Source organism: Rhinopithecus bieti, unplaced genomic scaffold, assembly GCF_001698545.2.
Source record: "Rhinopithecus bieti isolate Rb0 unplaced genomic scaffold, ASM169854v2 scaffold_12151, whole genome shotgun sequence".
Taxonomy (NCBI): domain Eukaryota; kingdom Metazoa; phylum Chordata; class Mammalia; order Primates; family Cercopithecidae; genus Rhinopithecus; species Rhinopithecus bieti.
The window spans coordinates 997,206-1,011,872 of NW_016807233.1; the positions used below are offsets into that span (position 1 = coordinate 997,206).

Sequence of the window (14,667 nt, forward strand, 5' to 3'; positions counted from 1 at the left end):
ATAAAAATAATAAAATAAAAAATAAAATAAAAAATAAAAAAAATACAAAAAAAAACACGCCAAGTGTGGTGGCGTGAAGCTGTGGTCCTAGCTACTTGGGAGGCTGAGACAGGGGAATCACTTGAACCCAGGAGTCGGAGGTTGCAGGGAGCTGAGATCATGCCACTGCACTCCAGCCTGGGTGACAGAGCAAGACTCTATTTAAAAAAAAAAAAAAAGTGACATTGCCTTCTCAAAACCCTGCAGCGGCCCCTTTCTCACGAATAATAAAATCTAAAGTCTGGACCTTTGTTTCCAGGCCCTGAGTGTTCTGGCCCCGGCCTCCCTCTGGCCTCTTTCCTCCCCTCTCTTGCTCACTTGCTCTGCCCCAGATACACCTGCTTCTTGATGTTCCTGGAAGCACCTGCTGGTCCCTTTTGGATGAGACATTCTGTCCCCTGAGTATAGGAATGCTTGCTCCCCCTCACTTCATGGCATCTTTGTGCAAACGTCCCATCCCCAAGAGCTTGACCTTGGGCTGGGTTCCCCTCTCACCTTCTCTTTTCCTCTGGGCGATCATCACCTCCCAACACTCCCAGCACTTTTCTGTTTGTGGATTGTTCCCTTCACAGTCCCAGGAGCCCATGAGGGCAGGGACTCCGAGCTGTCCTCCGCTCCATCCTGGCCACAGCTACACACCTCCCTGGATGGACACCCCACAGGCCAGTGTGGAATGAATGAGTCACGTAGTGGTGACAAGATGGGGAGGCTCTGCAGGTTCCCATGCTATAGAACTTGGCAAATGAGTGAAATTGTGCCAGGAAACAATTATTGGAGTTCTTGTAGCAGCTCAAAGCCTTAAGGTTGAGCACTGAGGCAGGTAATGTTGAACCAAGCTTCTGGAAGTTTCTGCCAATGAAACCCATGTCCATTGGTTGGACTCACTTTGACTTTGTGCTCTTCATATCGCTAATTCTTCCTTCTCTTCCTCTTCCTGTTGTCAGTAGTACCGATTGGTCACTGGGGTCACTTAAGCATTTAAAAGGACGATGATGGAAATGCAGCCTTGCCCTGTAATAACCTGAAGGGCAAAAGGTTTCATTAGAATGCCATAGAGTTCTCTGGGGGGTCAGGGGGTTGTATCCTTAGGCCATTGCTACTGTTTGTATGTTCGTCCCTTCCAACTCTCATGCTGAAATTCGATCCCCAATGTTGGAGGTGGGGCCTGGTGGGAGGTGTTGGGTCATGGGGGTGGATCCTCATGAATGACTTAGCACTATCCCCTTCGTGATGAGTGAGTTCTCACTCAGTTCACGTGAGATCTGGTTGTTTAAAAGAGTCTGGGACCTCCCGTTTTCTTTCATGCTGTGGCTCTCGAGTGTGATGTGCGTAGCCTACCCCCTTGCTTTCCACCATGAGTGAAAGCTCCCTGAGGCCTCCCCAGAAGCTGAGCAGATGCTGGCACCATGCTTCCTGTACAGCTTGCAGAGCTGTGAGCTAAATAAACCTATTAAAAAAAAATTATCCAGCCCCAGGTATTTCTTTATGGCAATGCAAAAATGGCCTAACACATTCATTTCAGCTGTGTCAGTACCCCAACTGCCCTCAGAGGTAGAAGGGACATATGTTTTGCCCAGTGTGCACTTAGAAAACTAAGTGCAGACTGAGTGTGGTGGCTAACACCTGTAATCCCAGCGCTTTGGGAGGCCGAGGTGGGCGGACCACCTGTCTGGCCAACATGGTGAAACCCTGTCTCTGTTAAAAATATAAAAAAATTAACCAGGCATAGTGGTGCATGCCTGTAACCCCAGCTAGTCGGAAAGCTGAGGCAGGAGAATTATTTTGCATCCGGGAGGTGGAGGAGGTTGCAGTGAGCCGAAAGCATGCCACTGCACTCCAGCCTGGGTGACAGTGAGACTCCCTCTCAAAAAAACAAAACAAAACAGAACATAAAAAAAAAACAACTGAGTGCAGAGGTTAATGCCTTCCCAAATCCTATAGTTGCTGAGTGTAAGCTGAAGCTCACCTTTTCCCCTTTCTTTTTAATTTTAAAATATTTAAATGCAAATATACACTTAAATCACTAATATTAAGAAAACAATAAATATTAAATACAAAGAAGTTTAAGATAAAAAATATAATGAGAAAAATTGTCCATAATCTCCCATCTCCCCCACAGTGATTTCTTTCATCTCGCCACCCCGGCCTCATTATTCACGTGACATATTTTCACATCATCATCACCACAGGTATCACTTAAGATGGTTAGAAATATATTGTCACCTCATCCCATTGTCTGTCAATAATGGTTTCCAGTGACCGCATAATAGTCCAACAAATGAAAGCTCCAGGTGATGTATCTTCAAGCTATTTCTCTATATTTTTAAACAACGCTTATTTTATAAACATTTTTGAGCTGTAAAGTTTTTCTTTCTTTTGAGCCCAAGTGTTAGGATTCTGTTGTGGGTCAAATTGTGTCCCTCAGAAAGACGTGTTTAAGTTCCAACCCCTGGTGTTTGGAAATGGGCCCTTGTTTGGAGATAAGGTCTTTGCAGATGTCACCAAGTTGAGGTGGTCATTAGGGGGCATCCCAATCTAATATGGCTTGTCCTTATAAGTAGAGGAAAATGTGACGTGGAGACAGACACGCATGGATTGTGACGACGAAGGCAGAGGTTGGAGTGATGCTGAGACAGGGTCTTTGCAGATGTGGTCAAGTAAAGAGGAGGTTATTAGGGAGGGATCCCAGTGTAATATGGCTGGTCCTTACAGGTAGAGGAAAATGTGATTTGGAGACATCGACACGCATGGAGTGTGACAATGGAGGCAGGGATTGGAACAATGCAGCTGCCAGCTGAGGAGTATCAAGGGTTGATCATCACCATCGGAAGCTAGAGGAGGTAAGGGGGGCTGTATCTGGAGTCTCAGAGGGACAGCAGTCTTGATTTTGGACTTCTTGGCCTCCAGAAAGGTGAGACAATACATTAGCATTGTTTTAAGCCTCCTGGTTTGTGTTACTTTGTTGTGGCAGCCCAAGGGACTCTGAATCTGATATTCTGTCAGGTACACAGCAGAATTTCGCCTCTCCTGATCACATCACACCGATTCCAGGACGAAGCAGGCTGTCACAGGCAGGGGTCAAGCCAGGCTTCAGAAGATGGGCCCGGCTGGCCTTGGCGATCCTCCAGCCTGGGCTAATGCAGTCTCCTATGGAGGAATGGCATCCAGGCCTTCACCCCTCCAGGTCAGCCGTGGCCACCAGCCAAGGTGACCGCGTGGGCAGCCCCACATTCCTTCTCAGGTTGTGGCCCGTGTCCTCGGCACTCAGGTCTGGAGTTCAGCCCAAGTGTTGAGACTCAAGTATGCAGCTCAGGGTGGCCTTAATTAACCCTCCCATGGACCTGGGCACTGCCTGCGTCTCATTCACTCTGGGCTGCTGGTTTTGTTCCTGACGCTGCAGCCTGACACTGTGGGCGGGCGTGCAGTTTGTGATGGAAGGCCCCCTCCGAATCGAGGAAGCCTTGACCTTGGGAGGGGCCTGCCTTTTTGCTGGGCTTGCCTTTCTCTGGGCAGCATTTCAGTACGGCTGATTCCCCTGGAACTGAGTTCACACCAGCCATGACGGCTTCCCAGCTGTTTCACGTTCTCTCTGTTTGCAGCTGTCCTTTGGTGGCAGAAAAAGATGATTTTTCTTCCCCCCACTCCCATTCCCTTTTGTTAGTTTCTCTCCCTGAACTACATTTTGAGCTAAGTGAAGGTCTCAGGTTGGCCTTTAGAGGGAGTAAATCCTCTGATAGCATCAGGTACCGGAGAGGCAGAAATGAGGTGTTAGGCCCTGGAGAGCAGGTGCCACCAGCTTGCCTCCCACTGGGAAAGACATTTCTGTATCTTTGGCCCATGAATTATATTCTCTTCTCAAGCAGCTCCAAATGAGCATTTAGGGCTTTATCTATCTCCCATATGCATGATTGACTGGGATGTAGGACGGTGGTCCTGGGTGGGGTCTTGGCTCACCTGCTCACCAGCTGGGTGACTCGGCCTCACGGCCACCCAACACTCACCCAGCCCCCTCCTGGGGCACTGGGGGGATTAGGGGTGGAGACATGGGTAAGAGGGTGAGCATGCAGGTGCCCGGGTAAGCAGTTTCTGAAGGCCCAGTTTGTTCTTGCCATCTCTTTGTGATTTTACAGTTGGCACCAATAATCTTCATTTTCCCTCCAAATGGAAGGGTTTCCCGCAGCTGGCCAGCCCGCCGTGGTGCAGACTGTGTTTCTCTTCTGTGAGTGCCACATGAGAGACACTCAATAGATGCCGACAGGCAAGTTGGAAGGTACAAGGGAGTCCTGGGGTTATGTTTTTGGAGGCATTTTAAAGGGTAGATGGCTTCCTTTCTGCTCTGTGCCTGTCCCCGGCTCAGCCCTCCACAGGGGGCCCCAGGCCTGTCCCCTTTCCTCCTCCCTTCTTCCCTGCAGCTTGTGTTCAGGGCTCCCTCCACGAGCGCCTCACCCCCTTTGCACCCAGGTCCGGCTCCTACCGTGCTTCTCTCCTGGAGGGTTCTGTCCACGGAGTGGCCCACCACCTTGCTCCCCACGTCCACCAGCCCTGCCTGCCCACCCAGCCTTCCTCAGTCCCAGTCTGCCTGGATTTCCCTGCAGAGCCAAAAGCCAGAACACGTCGAGGCCACTCCTATTGCCCAACACACACCGTTGTCCCCAGCTCCACCCCAGAACAACCCAAATTCCTCAGATTGCTGTGAAGAGAGTCAGCCTGTGCTCACAGGCGTTGGGCAATGTGGAGCCTCCCAGGGTCCCTGCCCCTGCACCCGGCAACAGCCAAGCGGCCTGAGCATCTGGGCTCAGATCGGAAGGCGTTTCAGGGAGGATGACTCTTTCCTTTTGGGGTGTAGTGCGAAAATGTTGTTGGTGGGCAAAGGTCCCTCCACATTGCCCATCCTTCGGGGGATTTCAGTTTGAGCTCATGATGTCTGGTTGCTGTTTTGTTTAGGGTGTGGGAGTCAAAGGCTGGAGGGTGGCGTTCGCAGGATGGTGCGAACCTTTCACCTCTGAGTTGAAGGGAAGAGGGAAGCAGCTGCCCTCGCGGCAGGAAGCAGAGTCCAGCCTCGAGCTGACACCTCCGGCTGGCTGGAGAGGGTGTCACCAGGCAGTTGCTATGTCTTTGATGTTGGGGCTGCCTTTTCTCCTCTCCCTGTCCACCAGACAGCTGGGTGGGCTGAGAAGGAGGCGCCCAGCACACACGTCCGTTTCCTGGAAAGGCGTGGCCACAAAGGTCACTCCATGGACTCTAAGCAGGGGCCGTGGGGGCTCCTGAGCCCTTCTGGATGGAGACCTGGGATTTGGCCCCACGTTGCATCCCCAGACTTTGGTGGATATTCCCAACCGCTCTGAGTGAATTCCAGGGAGGTGTCCCCTGAAGCAGGAGTCCCACCCCGATGACATGCTTGTCAATTCACCACAAACCCAAGCACAGGTGACCCAGGAGAAGAGGGCTGCCGCGTGAATGTCCTGCATGCATTTAAAGAGTTAATAAGGGAGGACCAAGGAGCCTGATTTAAAACAGAATAGGAAAGTCTTTTAAAATATCTTTTTAAAGAAAAATTAAAATACCTTTAAAAATCTTTAAAACATGTATTTTTTTCTCTTGTAAAAGATTAAATGATTGTTGTAGGAAATCTGGAAATGACAGAAACATATAGAAAACATGAAAAATCATCTTGAATCACAAGAAACTGCGAACCCTTGTTAACATTGTGGTCTAGTCTTGATACACACAACACAAACACACACCAACACCCGTGTTTTCACACTCGACCGAGACCATCCTGCAAATACAGCACGTGTCTTTCTTAATTTCCCTTAAAATTCCATAACAAGCATTTTCCCATGTCTTCGAAACATGAATTTTTACAACCACCTATCGTTCTTTGGAACGGCTAAGCAATGTATTTAACAAACTCCTTGTAGATGATGTATAGCATTTAATTTAAACCAATTAAAATGTACACGTGTGCCTTATGAAATGGAATAAGAAACCTGCCACCCTGAGCCTCAGTTTTCCCCATCTCGAAAGTGGGAGAACTCTGCCTTCGCTCAGGTGGCTGGTGTGCTCTTGAATTAAGATTTAGGAGGCCGGGCGCAGTGGCTCAAGCCTGTAATCCCAGCACTTTGGGAGGCCAAGATGGGGGGATCACAAGGTCAGGAGATCGAGACCATCCTGGCTAACACGGTGAAACCCCGTCTCTACTAAAAAAATACAAAAAACTAGCCGGGTGTGGTGGCGGGCACCTGTAGTCCCAGTTGGGAGGCTGAGGCAGGAGAATGGCGTAAACCCAGGAGGCGGAGCTTGCAGTGAGCTGAGATTGGGCCACTGCACTCCAGCCTGGGTGACAGAGTGAGACTCTGTCTCAAAACAAAAAACAAAAAACAAAAAACTAGCCGGGTGAGGTGGCGACGCCTGTAGTCCCAGCTACTTGGGAGGCTGAGGCAGGAGAATCAAATGAACACGGGAGGCTGAGGTTGCAGTGAGNAAAATACAAAAAACTAGCCGGGTGTGGTGGCGGGCACCTGTAGTCCCAGTTGGGAGGCTGAGGCAGGAGAATGGCGTAAACCCAGGAGGCGGAGCTTGCAGTGAGCTGAGATTGGGCCACTGCACTCCAGCCTGGGTGACAGAGTGAGACTCTGTCTCAAAAACAAAAAACAAAAAACAAAAAACTAGCCGGGTGAGGTGGCGACGCCTGTAGTCCCAGCTACTTGGGAGGCTGAGGCAGGAGAATGGCATGAACCCGGGAGGCGGAGCTTGCAGTGAGCTGAGATCAGGCCACTGCACTCCAGCCTGGGTGACAGAGTGAGACTCCGTCTCAAAAAAAAAAAAAGATTTAGGAAAGACCTTGCAATTTGTGGGTGAAGGATTGCTACCTCAGTCAAAGGTTTTGCGTAGTCATCCTTAATTGTTATAATGTGCTCATTATGGGCAATTAGCACATTGCAGGACAACAGAGAGGAATTTATTTGGGAGTTGATCTGTGTCATTGTCCTGTGTGAGCCAGGGTGCTGGAGGTTCAGGAGGCCTGTGTTGGCTCCTGGCTGGAGAGACAAAAATCAGCCACCAGCATCCAGCCCTCAATGGGCCGAGATAATCGCTGATACTGGGCTCATCCTGAGGGCGGGAAGGAGAAATGCCGACTGGCAGGGCAGGGAGACTGGGTCTTTCATGGGGGCCAAGTGCCAGCTCTCCATTTTCCTTTGCCTTCCTGATTTTAATCTTCTGGAATACATATATGATTCACCAGGATTTCTATCTTCATATTGATTCATTGAGTGTGCGCACAGATTGTCTTAATGGCCCATGAGCTATGGTGTTTGTCTTTGGACTCTCCAGAAGTTTTCACATATGACCTTTTTTTTCCTTTGAGACGGGGTTTCACTCTGTAACCCAGGCTGGAGTGCAGTGGTGTGATCACAGTTCACTGCAGCCTCGACCTCCTGGGCTCAAGCAATCCTCCTGTCTCAGCCTCCTGAGTAGCTGGAACCACAGGAGCACACCGCCATGCGTGGCTAATTTTTGTATTTTTTGTAGAGACAGGGTCTTGCCATGTTGCCCAGGCTGGTCTCAAACTCCTAAACTCAAACGATCCACCCACCTGGGCCTCCCAAAGTGCTGGGATTACAGGTGTGAGTTGCCCCACCCAGCCGTGATTAATTTGGGCTCTCAACACCCTAAAATGGGAGAAGGCGGTGGCATAGAGTCTGTAGGACTGATGAATTGTATGTATGTTTGTTGCAATTTGAAGAAATACAGTTAAAAGTCCATCTGCAGAGAGATTATGACCATCGCTTCTGTCTGACCAAGGTCTGATTTCCTGATCGGTGAGTACAATTATGTAAAAGGTAAAGGGATAGACTGTTTGCAGTGGTCATACTCCTGGGCTCAAGCGAGCCACCTGTCTCTGCCTCCCAAAGTGCTGGGATTACAGGTGTGAGCCACTGCGCCTGGCCCCTAACACTCTTGATTGTGGAGGTACAGGTTAGTGGAGGAAGAATTGTTTAGTGCATTCTTGTGTCAACCCCTAGTTCTCAGCTAGTCTGGGGAAAGATTTACATCCAGGAAGCTGAGGGTTCAGATTGTTGACTGGTCCAGATGTAGGCTGCAGAAGATAGCCAGGGAGGCATCCCCCATAGACAGTTTCCATGGCATCTAGGAATGGCTCATTCCAAGGCTAGGATGACCCACTGAGTTATTGTCAGACTTTGGAAAAAAATAAATTGGGTTGGTTTCAAACCTCCAGGAAAAAAGGGAAGGGAGGATGGAGGGCATCCCACATCCTCCATCTCGATCGAGATAAAATACTTGAACTTTTGACCCCATTGCACAGTTTTAACTGGTCCAAGTGCTTCTGCAGATTTTGAGCTGAGTGATAAAAGCACAGCGCTACTCAGATTTGAAATACTGAGAGCTTTTCTATTTCTCACCTCTAGGTGTATTTGTGAATAGTACATGCGGACATGCCTTCATTTTACCAGAACTTCTCGGATTGAGATGTTGAATGCACCATAGTTATTATNAGCTGGGACTACAGGTGCCGCCACCTCGCCTGGCTAGTTTTTTGTAGTAGTTTTAGTAGAGACGGGGTTTCACCGTGTTCGCCAGGATGGTCTCGATCTCCTGACCTCGTGATCCGCCCGTCTTGGCCTCCCAAAGTGCTGGGATTACAGGCTTGAGCCACCGCGCCTGGCCTAGGAGTTTCTCATCTCATTTTCTAGATCAGGTGCCTCAGCGTGCATTCCCAGGACTTTATAAGATGATGCACTGCAGGATTTCAGCAAGAAAATTCTGGAGTGTCAACTGATACGTTTTTCAGTCTCACCTTGCTCACTGTTGGAGTATTGTCACATACACATGCGTATTATTAGAGATGAATGCATGAAGTTTTTGTTACTGAGAGAGTGGCCCTAGACCAGATGCCAGCAAACTGCAGCCCACAGCCCCAATCTCGCCTGCTGCCTCTTTTCATATGGCTCACAAGTTAGTCATAGTATTATATTTTAATAGTGTGGGAAAACATCAAAAGAAGAACAAATTTGGTGGAACATGAAAATGATATGTTTAAATTTTAGCATCCATAAAAGGAGGTTTCATTAGAACACACTTCTGTGGTTTGAATGTCTGCTCCAAAACTCATGTTGAAACTTAGTTCCCAGTGTCACTATATTGAGAGAGAGGGCCTTTAACAGGTGATTGGGGTATGGGAAATCTGCCTCATGAATGGATTAATCTATTCATGGGTTAATGGATTAATGCATTAATGGATTGGTGGGTTATCATGGCAGGGAAACTGGCGGCTTTGTAAGAAGAGGAAGGGAGACCTGAGCCCTCTCACCACGGGTTGCCCTGCACCACCACAGGACTCTGCAGAGGGTCCCCGCCAGCAAGAGGATCTTCACCAGATGTGGCCTCCATAGGCCTATGGAGACTTCTCTGCCTGAGACTTCTCAGCCTCCATAACTGTAAGAAGAAATAAATTCCTTTTCCTTATAAATGACCCAGTTTTAGGCATTCTGTTTTAAGCAACAGAAAATGAACTAAGACAGTGCTCATGCTCATTCACTACATATTATCCACGGCTGTTGCCTGCATTTTGATGGCAGAGTTGAGCAGTTGCAACAAAGACCAAATGGGCCAGTAAAAGCTGAAAATGTTTACTATCTGGCTCTTACAGAAAACACTTGCCAACCCCTGCCCTAATCATTGACTTCATTTCCTGGGACGATAGTTTTGTACTTATCCAACTTTGTGGATAGCATTTCTTTTTTTTTTTTTTTTTTGAGATGGAGTCTCGCTCAGTCGCCCAGCCTGGAATGCAGTGGCACTATCTCGGCTCACTGCAACCTCTGCCTCCCAGGTTGAAGCAGTTCTCTGCTCAGCTTCCCGAGTAGCTGGAATTACAGGCGCTCACTCCATGCCCTGCTAATTTTTGTACTTTTAGTAGAACGGGGTTTTACCATCTTGGCCAGGCTGGTCTTGAACTCCTGATCTTGTTATCCACCCACCTCAGCCTCCCAAAGTGCTGGAATTACAGGCGTGAGCCACTGTGCCTTAATAAACTTTCTCAAATAACTTACATATATATTGAATGAGTACCGCCCCCCTCAATAATTTTACCTGGGATTGGGGAGGAGGCATTAGAAGAAGGCCAGGAAAAACATCCTGAAGCCAGCAGACTGTGAAAAGTCAAGAAGCTGCACAACGAGTTGATTTGGTGGGCTATGAATGAGCGTGAGGGCAGGCCATGCATGTCCTCTTTAATCTGCTGCTGTCTTTGTTTGGATGTTGATACTGTAGTCAGCCAGTGGTTACAGTGTCACCTCCAGCCTCATGTTAGTGTCATGCTGCCTTGTACTACACTTACTGAGCACCTCCTTCCCCAGGAACCCACAGATCTACGCTCAAAGATTTATTTCTCTCCTTAACATTCCTGGGAGAGGTGCTTTCATTGGATACAATCTCTTGTGATCAATTCACTTTCTAGGTACATGAAATTTGAAAAAGGGACAAACCCTCATCAGAAATGGGAGAACCTTCCAGCAAAGCCCAGGTGGCTGTTCACAGGTATTTGCTGTTTTTTTTTGTTTGTTGGTTTGTTTTTGACAGAGTCTTGTTCTGTTGCCCAGGCTGGAGTACAATGGTGCGATCTCGACTCACTGCAACCTCCGCCTCCCGGGTTCAAGTGATTTGCCTGCCTCAGCCTCCTGAGTAGCTGGGATTACAGGGGTGCACCACCTTGCCTGGCTAATTTTTGTATTTTTAGTAGAGATGGGGTTTCACCATGTTGGTCAGGCTGGTCTCGAACTCCTGACCTCATGATTCTGTCTGCCTCCGCCTCCGAAAGTACTGGGATAACAGGTGTGAGCCACTGCGCCCGGCCTATTTGCTGTTTGAATGTAGGTGAATAACTGGGTCCAGCCCCATTTATTGATTCCAAAGCTGAACCTTACTTGTCTGACTCTTATTTGATCAGCTATTCTGCTATTTTATGTAGGAAGATTTAGATTCCAGGAACCCTGGTTATCTCAAAGTTTTGATGAGCATGACAGGCTTCTGCCAGCAGGTAAGATGTTCATCTCACTTAACAAGATTTTTTTTTTTTTGGTGGATGTCCAAAATAGAAGTTCTTGAGAACCCAGGTGAGAGGGGGCATGTGGGTTTAGGCAACTGGTCAGCCCCCCAAAATAAGATCCAGTAAAGGCATGACAGACAGAGGCTCTGGTGCAGGAAGTAGCTTATTCCAAATGTTAGGAGGAAACAAAAGAAGTGGCTGGGTTGTGAATCTGTGTAACTTACCAGTGGATACTACAGTTGGATGACAAGTAGAAAACCTCAGAGTGCTGAGTAAGAAAAGAAATGGTTCTGAGGAAGAAGGCCTAACTCAGAGAAGATGGAAGATTTTATTCTGGGAGGAAGAATAGACTTAGTAACATGCGGTGGACTTTACTAGCTCAGAAGTCCTCTGGAGTTCTGAGTCAACTGCTTATTAATACAGTGTTACGTAATGACAGAAGGATGCACAAAGTAAACTTTCCAGAAAAGCAAAAACCACAAAAGTGGGCAGAACCTTAATTTCCCCTTTGTTTGCTGATTAGTGGAGGCTCACGTGATTTCTTTTAAGGCTGGTACAGTCCCTCCACTGGCATCCAAGAAACGGAAATCTCCCAATGTTAGTAATCCCGTCAGAAGTTTCAGTTTTCTTGGAAAACATGCCTGGTGGCCTACTGGGGGCCTCCAGGCCACGCACCTCCACTGCTTGAAGCTGTCTCTCTCAGGGTGCATGGGTGACATTGTGTTCAGATGGATGCTTTGAATCCAGGGCCCCAGCCCCCAGCTACTGAGACGTGACACCAGTGCTGTGATTGCCTGAAAAAGATAATTGGCTCATACTTCTCTCAATATGAAAAGTTAAAAAAATATGTGAAATGATCATGCTAGAGAAATAAATTCAGTAAGTCCAAATCCAAAATAATCTAATCTGATTATTATTTTCAGTTTCGAATATTTATAGAAGTCTTAAAATACTGCCAGTCATGGTGCTCACATGATTTTTGCACATAGACCGCCTCACAATGAATGAAGTGAACGGCTCCTTGTTTCACTAGGGGCACAGAGTCACAACCTGGCTTGTCCCTGGGATTTGCCTGCTGTGTGTTCCCTCCTGGTCTTCATGAGAGGGGTCCAGGCAGAGCATCCTGCCTGGATTCCCACGTCTGTACAGTGCCAGGAACCTGACAGTGGAGGGCTGTGATGTGGTTTGGCTGTGTCCCCCACCAAATCTCACCTTGAATTGTAGCTCCCATAATTCCCGTGTGTTGTGGGAGGGACCCAGTGGGAGATAATTGAATTATGGGCACAGTTTCCCCCATACTGTCTTCGTGGTAGTGAATAAGTCTCATGAGATCTGATGGTTTTATAAGGGGAAACCAGGCCCGGTGTGATGGCTCATGCCTGTAATCCCAGTACTTTGGGAGGCTGAGGCGGGCGGATCACAAGGTCAGGAGATTGAGACCATCCTGGCTAACACGGTGAAACCCCATCTCTACTAAAAAAAAAATACAAGAAAAAAAAATTTAGCTGGTGTGGTGGCAGGTGCCTGTAGTCCCAGCTACTCGGGTGGCCAAGGCAGGAGAATGGTGTGAACCTGGGAGGTGGAGTTTGCAGTGAGCTGAGATCGCACCATCGCACTCCAACCTGGGCGACAGAGCGAGACTCCATCTCAAAAAAAAAAAAAGTGAGGGAAACCCCTTTCACTTGCTTCTCATTCTTTCTTGCCTGCCGCCGTGTAAGATGTGACTTGACTTCTGCCATGATTGTGAGGTCTCCCCAGCCACGTGGAACTGTGAGTCCGTTAAACCTCTTTTGTTTATAAATTACCCAGTCTTGGGCATGTCTCTATCAGCAGCATGAAAATGGACTAATACAGGCTGCACCCTGGTCCTGCCTTCTGCTGTGTTTCCGTGAGGCAGCAGAGCAGAGCCTCCTATGAAACGTGTCTCCCTTTACAGCCTCTCTTTAGTGTCTGCCTCACCTCCTCACTCCTCTTATCCCACGTTTCACTGCCACTTCTATGATGAGCCGCTGCTTCGGAAGGGGTCCCCTAAATGGTCTGCTGATGGCTTGGCCTTCTGAGCCTCCCTCCCTCCCTCCCTCCCTGTGCACTGGAGGAAGCCCCTTCTCCTGCAGATAGGCTCTCAGGCCACAGGGGATGGGTGTGGAATGGCAGGTGTGGCCGGAAACATGAGGATGTGTGAGGATTGTGTGCATGTGGGGTGTGTGAATGTGTGTGAGCATTTGAGAATGTGCACATGTGAGTGTGTGCATGTGTGTGTGTGCGTGTGTGTGTGCATGTGGGGTGTGTGAATGTGTGTGAGCATTTGAGAGTGTGCACGTGTGTGTGCATGCGTGAGTGTGCACGTGTGTGCATGTGATTGTGTGTGAATGTGTGAGCATTTGAGGGTGTGCGTGTGTGTGTGAATGTGTGTGAGCGTCTGAGAGTGCGCATGTGTGCATGTATGTGAATGTGTGAGCGTTTCAGTATGTGTGTGTGCATGTGGTACATGAATGAATGAGAATGTGTATGAGTGTACTGGGAAAGTGAGTGTGATTGTGTATGTGTGAGTGTATGTGAGCATGAGTATGTGAGTGGCAGTGAGTGTGCGGATGTTTATGTGTGTGCGAGTGCATATGTGTGTCGGTATTGGTCTGAGAGTGTGGACACCAGAGTGAGTGCTTGAGAGTGTGTATGAGTGAGTGTGCAGGCGTGTGAGCATGAGTGTGAGCATGAGTGTGTGAGTGTGAGCATAAGTGTGTGTGTGAGGGGCAAGGTTGCAGCAGGTGTCTTACTCATCTAACTTTGCCAGTGGAACAGGCAGGCGCTCCCCTCCTGTCTTGAGGTGCCCTGTGTGGCGAGCTCAGGGCTTCTGAGGACAAGAGCGTGGCAGAGGGCACTACTTATGGCATGGGTGAAGTCTGCTGGTGGCTGCTGTAAGCTGTTTGTCACGATGCCTTACAGGCACATTCTATAAAGGAAATTGGTTTGCTTTTCCTTAAATGAGCCTAGGGAAGCCAGGGGTAGGGTGACAGGTAGCTGGAGAGGAGGATTTTCTCACTCGCTCCTAGAATTGTACTGTGGGGTGAATGAGCAGGTGCATGAGGGGTCAGTAGCAGGTGGGCTGGGCGCAGAGCCCCACTGCACAGGGTCCCTCTGACCCACATGGGCCAGTCCCACCCCAGCCCCTTCCCAGGTGCTTTTACCTCCAGCACCTTCCGACCTGCTTAGACTTCCAGTAGTGGGGTCTTCGGGGGTCCTCAGGACTCTGTCCTGGATGTGCCTTGAACTCCAGCCTGTTTCCTTTAGGGCCTCCATGGCCTCCTGGGGCCCCAGAAACCTCCATATGCCTGTACTGCCCTGGCTGTACCCCTGCTCGTTCTTCTTGTCTGAGCTCCACACCCGTGTGTGTGTCTGCACATCCTGCCCCCACCTCCCCACATTGCTTCTCAGAACCTCCATAACGCCCTGCTATGAATAATTCTATGTGGCAACTTGACTGGGCCATGGGGTGCCCAGATATTTGGCCTAACATGATTCTGGGCATTTCTGTGAGGCTGTTTTTGGACGAGTTTATC

At 48.8% G+C, this 14,667-nt stretch overlaps 1 long non-coding RNA gene across 1 annotated transcript; it reads left to right on the plus strand.

The window, feature by feature from the left end:
- Positions 1–8,730: 8,730 nt before the first annotated feature.
- LOC108535034 (uncharacterized) lies at positions 8,731–12,867 on the plus strand. Its single transcript, XR_001887117.1, has 3 exons — positions 8,731–9,500; positions 10,523–10,602; positions 12,829–12,867. It is a non-coding gene; the product is annotated as an uncharacterized LOC108535034 (long non-coding RNA).
- Positions 12,868–14,667: the final 1,800 nt, after the last annotated feature.